The 12,942-nt window shown below is 36.0% G+C and overlaps 1 non-coding gene across 1 annotated transcript; it reads left to right on the forward strand.

Moving 5' to 3' along the window:
- The first annotated feature begins 669 nt into the window (after window positions 1-669).
- LOC140885699 (small nucleolar RNA R71) lies at window positions 670-776 on the forward strand. Its single transcript, XR_012151118.1, has one exon. It is a non-coding gene; the product is annotated as a small nucleolar RNA R71 (small nucleolar RNA).
- The last annotated feature ends 12,166 nt before the right edge of the window (window positions 777-12,942 follow it).

Below are 12,942 nucleotides of genomic sequence, written 5' to 3' on the forward strand. Positions count from 1 at the left end.
TTCAGTGTGTTCCCCAACTGCCCAATGCTAGTCTCCATGGATTGCAATACAACACCCATGTTGGCCACATGCGTCTCTAAGCTGTCAAGGCGAGTCTCAGTCCTCGTCATCCTCTTGCTCGATTCCTACACAAAAGCATTAACAACATCCTCCAAAGGAGGCTTACCCTCACCCTTATTTGTATTGTAACCCGGAGGAAGATTCAACACATTATTATTATTTGCATATAAAAAATTCTTATGATTACGCAAACTAGGATGATATTGATTGGGTACAGGATTACCTCGATAGTTGTTGTAATTTCTGTTGTTCACATATTGAGCTTGCTCCACACTCTCAAATCCATCAGCAGAATTTACGGCAGTCGCCAGTGATGCTGTCTTAATAGAAACTTGATTGCCTTTGGTCAGTGCAGCCAACTGTGTAGAAATAGTAGCCATCTGAGCAGTCAAAGCAGTGAATGCATCAACCTCATGAATTTCAGCAGGCTTCCTTATTACAGATCTCTCACTCGGCCGCTGATAACTATTAACAGTCGTTTGCTCAAGCATCTCATAAGCCTGTTCAGGAAATTTGGAAAATATTGAACCTCCAGCTGCAGCATCCACAGAAATCCTCGTTGGGCCATTCAAACCATTGTAGAATAACTCAATCTGTTCCCAATCATGAAAATTATGGTTTGGACACTTCCTAAGCAACTCCTTGTACCGCTCCCAAGCTTCATAAAGCTGCTCATAATCTTGCTGTTTGAAATTTGTGATCTCAATTTTTAGTTGGGCAGACTTGGCAGGAGGAAAGTACTTAGCCAGAAATTTAGATGCCAAGTCTTCCCATGTAATGATGCTCCCTAGAGGTAGTGACTGCAACCAACTGCGAGCATTGTCCCTAAGAGAGAACGGGAACAATCATAGTCTAATGGTGTCCTCAGTAACACCATGAATCTTCACTGTGTTAGCAATCTCCAAAAAAATACACAGGTGCAAATTTGGATCTTCAGTAGCTGCACCCTTAAACTGATTCTGTTGCACCATATTAATCAGAGCTGGCTTCAACTCAAAATTATTCGCCATGATATTCTGCCGAGCTATCCCAGAATAATAAGTATTGATCACCGGTCGAAAGTGATCTCTGATCGGCACCAGAGCATTATTGACAGCTCTTTCCCTTTCTTCAGCCATTTGTTGCAACTCTTCTCTTCTAGTTTTTCTCAAAGCTTTAGCAGTTTTCTCGATTTCCGGATCAAAGAGCAATGAGTCGTAACTTTGGTTTTTTTGCATAAACTGCATAGACAGGGAAAATTTTAAAATTAGAACCAACAAAATAAAATAAAATGCTCTAAATCAAAATTAAGACTAATTATCACAATTTAATATAAATCAAATAAAATTCAATCCCCGGCAACGGCGCCAAAAACTTGTTACATGTTTTTTGCTCGCAAGCGCACGGTGTCAAGTTATAATATAGGAATTAAATTCAAGTCGATCTCACGAAGAATGAATAAATGATATTATATCAAATATTTGCAACTAATAAAATCTTAATCCTATGTAGAGCTACGAGAATGATTTGAGTTATATCAAACTAAAATTTGGAATAAATAAAATTAATTAACTACAAGTTCGCAAGACGAAAATTCATTGAGAGACAAATTCTAGAGGTTCGACATCATTTAACCATCCACCAGTTTAATTCATAAAGAAATCTATATCATAAATTCTTCTCGTTTATTAGCCAAGAATCCCTATTATTTTCTACTACCTCTCTCGAGTGTCAAGCAAAAATTCGTATTCAATAGAAAACTCAATATCTCTATCTAAGTTCAACTATTAAATCCGGTAAGTAGCACAATAATTCTTACAAAGGATTCAATGGAGTTATAAGCCTCTCGAACTCTATAAACACCAATGATGTATTTTCCTACGGTCCTATTCAAAATCGACTCTTTCGAGTGCTAGATTTCAAATAAATATAACAATTCAACTAATGATCAGTTAAGTGAACGCAATCAGTTCAGAAAAACACAAATAAACCGAATGAAGAATTCTAATATATCAATCAAAGTATCAAAAATATGGTTTCAAGTCAAGCTACGTCGTCCCTCTAGACAAAGGAATTAGTTCATAATGAAAATAAAAATCAAACAAAGCATGTTCTTGAACATCATTCAAAAATTAGGAGAAAGAATGAAATAAAAATGAAGGTAGATGATGCTTCTCCGTCTCCGGTAGTCGCTTTGTCCGTCTTCGCGCCAAGAATGCTTCTTCTCTTTTTTCCTTAGTCTCTAGCCGTCTCTAGCCTTCAAAAACTCTGAATACCCTCTAAACCCTCGTCTCCCCCAAAAATAAGCTATCAAAACCCTTTTAAACTTGATTAAAGACTTTTCATATTTTTGGAAACTGCGCAGCGCTGGAGCGCTGATTATTCGGCGCTGGGGCTCTCAAGTTTCATATTTTATTTTTAAAAGACGGATGTTTAGCACTGGAGCGCTGCCCTTAGGCGCTGGGGCGCTTAAGACATGAAATTACGGGCGCTGAAGCGCTGGAAAACTAGAGCTGGGGCGCTGAAATTTCGAATAAAAGCCTTTTACTGAGCTACAGAGAAGCGCTGGAGCGCTCCCAATGAGGCGCTGGGGCTCTATTCCTTTTGTCCAACGCGCAGCAATCTTGCAAAAATCATATCTTGAGTTCTAGCTGTCGGATCGAGCTGAAATTTTGACAGCAACTTTAAAACATCCAAAATTTCAATTTGAACAGTAGAGATCGGATTTGGAGTTCTGCAACATTCCCAGTAATTTTCTGAAATTTGCTGTCCCGTAATTCGGCTTTCCGCTTCTTCTTGCTACTTTTCTTCAAATCCTTGCAACTCACAAAAACAACAACAAATACGCATAATATCCACTCGATACATCAAAAAATCCAAGTCTTCATGTTATTTCAGTTTCGTGCAACTTCAAAAGAATTCATCCTAAGAATGTTTAGCAACCTATGACAATTCAATTCAAGTATCACAATCCAGCACTCCGTCATCTCAACAATCCCAAACAAAAACATGCACTTTCTTGAGATTAATTACGTACCTCCGGATTTTGCACCCGATTTTCTTAAACCACAATAATTACCCGCAGACTTAGCTACGACTTTGATAGGATTCGAATTTCAATCCCCTCATCTATAACCCGGATGTAGCTACAATCCCATTTAGCCCGCAAACTTAGCCATGGAAAAACGATTACGATTTCAATAATTTTCCAAGCCCGGATGGAATTAACTTTTGTTTCACAAAAAAAAAAATTTTAAATTTTTTTTTATAGGTACGCCCAAGATCATACATGTCATGTCTAACAACCATCAAGAATCTAAAGACACTATCATGATCAACAAGCATCTATTGCCGTGCAATGGTCAAACAAACACGAATATCATCAATTACATCGCTACACTACACCAGTCTAACATGCGTGCTTAAAAAGATTCACGATTCAACCAATAGTTTCTCATGATCAATCAAAAGCAACATTTTTACAAAAAAACAATTTTAACAACTCTATCATCATAGGCCAACATTCATCATTCTATTATTCACACAACACAAACACAAAACATAATGATATGCATGAATACGAACTATATGCAATGAACTAGACCATATGAATGCAAAACACAATGATGAACGAAACAAAACATAATTAAACAACACCCCCGATACTTATCCAAAGCATTGCCCTCAATTCTCTAGAAACACAAACAGTACACAAACAAAGAACAAATGCAATATGAACAACAAAAACAGAATGAAACTGAAAACTAAAACTCCCCTGGTTAATTCGTTGACGTCTCCATCATTCTATTCCTCTTCACACTCTAGCAGCGACATATTTTGAGGTGACAGTAGCAGACTGGGTGAATCGGCATTCACGACAAACTGGCATGGGAAAGAACAAAAATCAAATAGAAATAAACAAAAACAAAAAATTAAACTAAAAGATCAAGGGAAAAAAATACTGGGTTGCCTCCCAGTCAGCGCTAAGTTTATAGTCTACATTCCAACTATGCAGAAGCAACCATCAAAGAGCGGATGCCGCCCATAGTAAGAATCATACGACTCTACATATGGGTTTTGATTTCCTTCGCCCTCAAGCTTGGCGTGATATATGCAATTTAAGCTTGTCGGTCCAGCAATACTTTTCATGAACTGATTAGTTTGGGAAGGGATTCGGAATTCTGGCCGAAGCTCATAGAGAATGTAATGCTGTGGAGTTAGCGTCAATGGCAAGAACGGATCTTCTAATGGTGTGCATGTAAAGACCATTGACGAGTTCAACTCTTTCTCCTTGAATGTTTCTTCCTCCTCCACTGTCTCGTTTGGCTCATCGTCGCATGAAGATTCCTCAAAAAATATTTCTTCTTTCTCTGGCTCTATTACTGCTTCAGAATCACATGACCATGATAACTGATCAACACAACTTGCTTCAGTCTTTTGGAGAATCACAAATGATGGTTCTATAAAAAAAACGCAATTTGTTCATCCAAAAGACTCAAAGAGTTGATTCGGCTTTCCAAGAACAGATTTATCTCTGTCTGTTGTCGCACAATGTTCTCCAACTGAGCCACATGATCTTCAAAACGCCCTATACACTCTTTTTGATACTCGGGTGTTTGGTTTGCAAAATTTTTGGGATTGAATTCTGGAGAATATTGGTGACTCCAACCCTGCAGTGAAGGATCACAATGCCAATGGTAGTCGAAATCCGCCATATCATTTAACAAGTGCATCGCACTATTATCATCTCTTCTGAACAAGTGACTGCCAGTGGCTAAAGCTCCATAATCCACCAAACTTCTTGTTATCTCATCCAATCCCCCATAAAAAATCTGCACTAGAGTGTAATTCGAAAAATTATGGCATCGAAAGCTGTTCGCCAAATCATTGAATCTCTCCCAAGCAGCATAGAAAGACTCCAAGTATTGTTGACCAAACCTTGTGAACACCTGTAGATGATCCATCTCCAAGTACCTCACAAGTAAAAAACAATAAAATTAATAATAAATAATAAATAAATAACAATAATAAAATATCTAGTCTCATAATCTATCCTAATATTAACTAAACAATCCCCGGCAACGGCACCAAAAACTTGATCGCTTAATTTGGTGTCTACTAGCAAGTGCATTAGGTCAAGTAATAGTAAAGTGGACAGAGAGTCCAAGTATCGATCTCACAGGGACTGTTGTCATTTCTCAAGATTTAATTATTTAGCTTAATCTAGACAAAATCATAAAAATCAAATTGATTTAAATAAAATAATAAGTTAAAATAAAAACTTCTTAAGAAATAAGAATTAAAATAGTTGAAAAGAAAATTTAATTAAAACAAGACAACCAAGACACACGTAGGTACCAAACAAATCATGTAACATGTAGCCGATTCAGGACTCAGATTTAATCTTAAATTACGGGAATTCTCCTATCTCTTTCAAAGGTCTATTTCTAGAACAATCAAACCTATTCAAATATTGAGAGATTAATCTTTCGTAATTCTAATCAAATTTGAATGCATTAAATATTTGTAAAAATTCAGTTTACACCCAAACCGCACACTGAAACCGAATTCTATTTCTAGTCGGTTTTACCATGTGTTGATTATCAAAGTGATCAAAATCAATCCCTTCTCTATCGACTTGTAATCGATTAACATGCAAGCAAACAGTTGATCAGGTTATTCACAAGACAAATATAAATCTGACAATCAATAAAATAAAATCAACTCTGAAAAATCCCAAACAAACATCCAAATTTTCTACATAAATTTGTCTGGCCCAATCACGCCATCTTGGTTGAAGAAAATTTACTCAATAATTGAAAACAATAATTCAAAAATAAAAAGCAGAAGAAAAGAAAAGAGAAATCTTCTCTCCCAAGCCTTGTAGCCGCCTCCCTTATGTTGTCTGCGTTCTGGAACTTCGGAACCCCCCAAAAATATGATATCTCTTATATTTATATGCCCGGATCCATAAATAATAGATTTCCCTATGCCACAAGGATTTTCCGGAACAGTAAAGCTCCCGAACTTGCGCTCGAGCGGAGGAATTTCCCGTTCGAGCATGCAAAATTAAGCAACTTTTTGGAATTGTAATTCACGCTCGAGCGCAGGATTTTCCTGCTCGAGCGCCACACAATTTCTGCTACAAGCGACGATTTTGAAAAATTTATATCTCGAGTTTTAGCCGTCGGATCGAGCTGAAATTTGGACAAAATCTTCAAAACATCTTGAATTCTTTCTGAACGTTAGAGATCAGATTTCGATCTTTATAAAATTAAATATGAATTTTTGACCAAGGCTGCTCCGTAATTCATTCTTCAACAATCCATTTTCCTACAAAATTAACCCGAAGAGTGAAATGCACACCCATAAACTAAAACACATAAACACACACAAAAAAGAATATGAATGCACAAAATATATATAAAAATAATACAAAATAATGCACACAAAATGTACTTATCACTGCCTTTTCCTTTCAAAATTTTCAGTAAACGTTGGCATATGGTTGATTCAAAATTGTGTATTGTTCTTGATGCTTGGATGGTGAATCAGGGGCTACCATGGGTGAGAACGTAGCTCATATGGTAGTTCTTAGGATTTGTTGAAATGGCTAGTAAGCGGGAGAAGAAAAGGGCCGTCGAATTTGGTGTTGAGGGATCGGTTTTAAGGGTAGTGTTGAGGATTTTTGAGTCCTGCTAGGCTTGAGGGAAGCTTGCACACGTTTACGTTAAACTGACAGTGTATTGTGACCAATCAGAAGTTTTTGTGGTTTTTAGTTGTTGAATTTGAAACTTATCGGAGGCTATGTTGTTCATGATTCATTCTTACTTATGTCGTTGTTTGCATATTGTTTTTTTCATTTCTTGCTTGAGGGCGAGCAAGAGTTAAGTATGGGAGTGTTGATAAGTACATTTTGTGTGAATTATTTTGTATTATTTTTATATATATTTTGTTCATTCATATTGTTTTTTGTGTGTGTTTATGTGTTTTAGTTTATGTGTGTGCATTTCACTCTCCGGGTTAATTTTGTAGGAAAATGGATTGTTGAAGAATGAATTACAGAGCAGCCTTGGTCAAAAATTCATATTTAATTTTAGAAATATCCAAATCCAATCTCCACCATTCAGAATGAATTTCAAGATTTTTTGAAGATGCTGTCCAACTTTCAGATCGATTCGACGACTAGAACTTTATATATGAATTTTAAAAAATCGTCGCTCACAGCAGAAATTGTGTGGCGCTCGAACAGGAAAATCCTGCGCTCGAGCGCGAATTACAATTCCAGAAAGTTGCTTAATTTTGCGCGCTCGAGCGGGAAATTCCTCTGCTCGAGCGCGAGTTCGGGATCTTTACTGTTCCGAAAAATCCTTGTGGCATAGGGAAATATATTATTTATGGATCCGGGAATATAAATAGAAGAGATATCATATTTTTGGGGGTTCCGAAGTTCCAAAACGCAGACAACACAAGGGAGGCAGCTACAAGGCTTGGGAGAGAAGATTTCTCTTTTCTTTTCTTCTGTTTTTTATTTTTGAATTATTGTTTTCAATTATTGAGTAGATTTTCTTCAACCGAGACGGCGTGATTGGGCCGGACAAATTTATTTAGAAAACTTGGATGTTTGTTTGGGATTTTTCAGAGTTGATTTTATTTTATTGATTGTCGGATTTATATTTGTCTTATGAATAGTTTGATCAACTGTTTTCTTGCATGTTAATCGATTTCAAGTCGACAGAGAAGTGATTGATTTTGATAACTTTGATAATCAACACATGGTAAAACCAACTAGAAATAGAATTCGGTTTCAGTGTGCGGTTTGGGTGTAAACTGAATTTTCACAAATATTTAATGCATTCAAATTTGATTAGAATTACGAAAGATTAATCCGTCAATATTTGAATAGGTTTGATTGTTCTAGAAATAAACCTTTGAACAAGATAGGAGAATTCCCGTAATTTAAGATTAAATCTGAGTCCTGAATCGGCTAAATGTTACATGATTTGTTCGGTACCTACTTGTGTTTTGGTTGTCTTTTTTTAATTAAATTTTCTTTTCAACTATTTTAATTCTTATTTCTTAAGCCATTTTTATCTTAACTTCTTATTTTATTTAAATCAATTTTCTTTTTATGATTTTGTCTATATTAAGCTAAATAATTCAATCTTGAGAATTGACAATAGTCCCTGTGAGATCGATACTTGGACTCTCTGTCCACTTTACTATTACTTGACCTAATGCACTTGCTAGTAGACACCTCATTAAGCGGTCAGGCAGCAATGCATTCACCATTTCAAATTTATAACTCAATTTAAATCCTTAAACATAATCGTAATAAGAACATTGCTCGACACGAACATGGCAATAGAAATCACCATGGCCAAAATCTCACAAGAAACAGGACACAACACTGGATATTTTTAAATCACAAAGGAAGTAAATCTCAAGAAAACAGGGTACTCGATTTTTTTTGAATAAAAACATGAGATGCAAGCACATAAATTCAAACACAATGCATAATAATCCACTTGATGAGAGAAAGAAGCCCATATCCTTGCCTTAAACCGAGAAAGACAGAAATGGAGAGAAGAGCTCGGCCGTGAGGAAATCAAGCTGGGATAAGTGGAATGAAGCTTGCTCAGCTCACCTAGATGGAAACTTCACCGGGAAAATTTTCTGCTGCGGCGGCCGGAGACTGGATATGGATTGAAGGAACGTCGATCGCGAGAGAGAATGGAAGAGAAAGGAGTCTGTATCGATTTGAAGGCTTGGAGAAGGGGAAATAAATTGGGCCGTGAATTTGGGTAGGGAAATTTCTTAATGGGCCGGATCGAGACAATTGTTTAAGTGGGTAAGAAACATAATGCATAAATATAGTATGTAGTATTTATAAGTGTTAGACCCAAATTCTGCAAATACTCAATTTCAAAAATCCCAGAATTAAACACTTTAAATATTTTGATGTCACAACAACGATTAAAATATTTAAATAACAAACAGGGCGATTAAAATAATTTTGAACAAACTAGACAAACGTTTAAAAGAAATTTAAATAAATACACAAGCAAAAATAAAGCCTTTAAAATGATTTGAAAAATTAAAAGAATTTAAATAAATAATCTAGGCATTTAAAATAATTTAAAATAAGTAACCGCTAAATTTAGGTTATTTAAAATAAATAAGTTGCTCACTCAAAAAAATATTTAAACAAATAAGCTAAACGGTTAAAATAGTTTAAAAGAGTAAACTAAGCAAATAAAAATCATTTAAATATGCAATATTAAACTTTTAAAATATTAAAACAATTAAGTTGCACAATAAAAATCGTTTTGACAAATAAACTTAAACAATTAAAAACATTAATTAAATAGTTAGTACAATAAAAGCATTTGGATAAATAATAAAGTATTTTATTAACACGTAATTCACATAAAGAATTTAAATCGATTAAATCTAAAAATAATAAATCCTAATATTTATTAAATTTAATCAATGCGATTTAGTAGATTGAATTTTAGGTGCCACAATATATATCCACACAGTCCACAGCACTTGGTATAATTCATCACTGTGCCCCCGATGAAAACACATCATCCTTGGAAGACACTATGTCTCGATAGAATATTTTAGGAAATACATCTAGAACTAGTCACTGAAAGCATGAAAAATTACAATTGTCAATTCAGTATTCTATAGTCGAATAATTGATCAACTAATCTCAAATCTAGATAATCTTCACATGTCACAAAATACGAACCTCTGGTTACAGCTAACCAACTGATTAATTCCAAAAAAGTCTGAAATAACTTAACAACTACAAAGAACCACAAAATCCTCTCTATTTATTTTTATTTGAACGCGGACAATCCTTTTTCAAGTGACTTAAACTACTACAAATAAAACAAGCCCCTAAGGCTTTGCGACATTTGTTAGTTGGATGATTTCTTTTGCAATGTTCACACTGCAATTCCTTCTTATTAACACGAGAAAATTCTCCTGACCCGGTAGAGGAAGAAATTGTAATTGTTCTTTTTAAATTTTTGGCCCTTTGGTCCCAATGCATTAGAGCTTTTGATACTCTTGTCTAACTCTCTTTGTTTCACACTTGCAAGACCGTGTTCATTTAAGAGAGTCTCTCTGAAATGTTCCCATCTACGCTGACCAAAATTCTGCTGCAAAACCACAAAAATTGATTGCAACCATTCTCGAGTTTTCTCCTGTAAATTCAAGTAAGTAACTAACAATTTCTCTTTATCTTCAAAACCGAGTGTGAAAAAGCAATGTTCCATTTGATTCACCCAAAGCATAACTTCATCAGCAATTTCTCCTCTTTGAGGGGTTGAGGATCTATCTTGACAAATTCAAGAATATTGACTCTCACTTGAGCTTGTTGTGATCCTCCGTCACCATCAGAGCTATTCTCGATAATACAACCATTCTGATCACCCTGATTTGCCATCTACAGGTGACACAATGGTTAATCCCATGACAAATCTATATCCCAATATTTCTATGCATGCTTTGATACCATAAATATAATGACCCGCACCGTGATCACCTAATAATAAGAAGCTTAAGCATGTATTTAACTTAATAAATCAAATAATCGGAAATAACGGCGGAAACCATAATCAACAATTAAAATACCAAATAAAATATTTTTATACAACCATATCGAATCCAAATGTATTATCCAATATACATTAAAACAGTAAACTTAGATATCACCTATGGCTTTCCATAGCCTAAGTCCTCTTGGAACCACCCGCCTCATCCAAACGCAAACCTGCCCTATAGAATAGGGTGTCCAGGAACAAAGTACGGGACATGAGAATAAAACGCTTACGAGAGTATGAGTATACAATATTATATGTGCATGTATGCAAGTGTATGGGTACCAAGACACGAGGTCAAGAATATCTGATCAAGAATAGACTTGGGCCCTAGGTATGTAGCACGTTGAGCCGTCGCTACAGGAGGTGGCCTACATACCCTGATGGTGACCTAACACAAGTTTACATGTCCAACCAAATATCAGTGATCTGACACGAGCTCATGTGTCCAACTAATATTGGTGACCTGACATGAATCAATGTGTCCAACCATCTACTGACATGATAGGGTAAATACCCTACTACAGGATATCATAAGGATATAGCTCAAGATGCTCATGTAATGCAACATATTGTCATGACATGTTGTGTCATATAAATCATGCAATCACATAATACATGCAAACACATAATACATGCATATTCAATCTGTATATCTCGAATAATACTTTCGTACCTCATCAACTAGGCAAGCTAAACCAGCTCTATGTACAAGCCTACAGTCCGCACTACAATGTAATGTACTCATGCATCATAATCTTATTCTAAAAGCCTTAACTAATCTATAGCATACTCCCTATTTACTATAAGGATCTAGAGTTATACCCGCGTTCGTCGTCAGCCCTTTGATGTCGCTAGCCCCAAAACTTGGGCACAACTCCGCCACTTGTAACGAGCTTCTGAAAAGTGTCCCTGACAGCGGATCGGAGCTTCCGAACTCATGATCGGAGCTTTCAATCTCCCCCATGATGTCACCTTGCTAAACTGGCCATTTTGACACCTGGCTAAAGACGATCGGAGCTTTCGAACTACGACCGGAGCTTCCAATCTTAATGTAGTTCGGACCCTTAGAACTATGGTTTGTTGCTTCCAAACTGTCCTAAAATTCGGGACTCTCCATGCTATTTTAGAAAGTTCTGAATTCATTTATCAACTCTATTAATCCAATAAAAATTTCTTTAATCATGTTTAGTCCAATTAATCTTTTAAATTAGAACCGGGCTACTACAGTTCAGTTTTGTCTAGTAGACAATGAGTGCTAATTTTGTATTAAGGGGGCGTAAACCCTGATGTCGATAATAGTGATTCTAGAAGCATATGGTGCTTTAGAACTCGTCAAGGAAAGACCTTGGGGAAGATTATCATTACATTTCGAAGTAGTAACACTCAAGATATTGACAATTGTCCAAAATTCTGTAGAAATATGCTTAATGAGATTTCTGAACTTCTTATTAATTAAGAAGTAGAATTTGAGATTCTGTGTTGCTGATATTAGAGCCTAAATCTCCAAGTACTCCATTTTTTGACGCGCTCAGAAATGAGGAATTGGAAAACAACAATTTAAGATCTAATGTTCTGTCTTTGGGGAGACTTTGGAGTTGATTGTTGACCCTAGATTTGGTTCTAGATAATCTTGTACTGATTACAGATAGGTTAACTGAGAAACAAATTGGGTGGCGTGTTTGATCAACTCAATAGTACACTCATGTACTAAGTGATCGTTGAGATCCAATTTCGACCAAACTAGAGTAAAGCTTCGAATACTCAAGGTCTTGTTGTGTTAAAAATTAGATTCAACAAATTCAGGTATGCCATGTGTTTTGACAATTTGACAGATAGGTCATAGGCTTGTCAAATGAGTCTATCGAGACTAACCATATAGACTTATTTCAGAAGGGATGGCAAGAAAGTCAGTTAACTTGAAGTCTGATCCGATGTACACAGTAATAAGGGATTCTCTATAAGCTTTTGTGCGATCCAAAGTTTTGGTATGAGTAGTTGGTTATTAGTTGTCGACCGGGCTCTCGCAAAGATAAGACAACATTCGAACTAGGTGATGTTTGATGGTAGTGGCCGAGACCTACAGATTTTCTCGGGTTAGGAAAGATCACGAATGTTGGATTCCTTGTGATTTACCTTTCCAACGCTAGGTCATGGGCGTATCTGATTTGAAAAATTGGTTAAGTAATCAAGAATTAACCTAGATGGCAAAAAGGTTATGAGAACTTTGCATTTACATGATTCATGCACTTGTGGTGACAGTGTCAGTTGGGTCTAGGGTATGGTAATT

The sequence above is a fragment of the Henckelia pumila genome, chromosome 2 (assembly GCF_033568475.1).
Source record: "Henckelia pumila isolate YLH828 chromosome 2, ASM3356847v2, whole genome shotgun sequence".
Classification (NCBI taxonomy): domain Eukaryota; kingdom Viridiplantae; phylum Streptophyta; class Magnoliopsida; order Lamiales; family Gesneriaceae; genus Henckelia; species Henckelia pumila.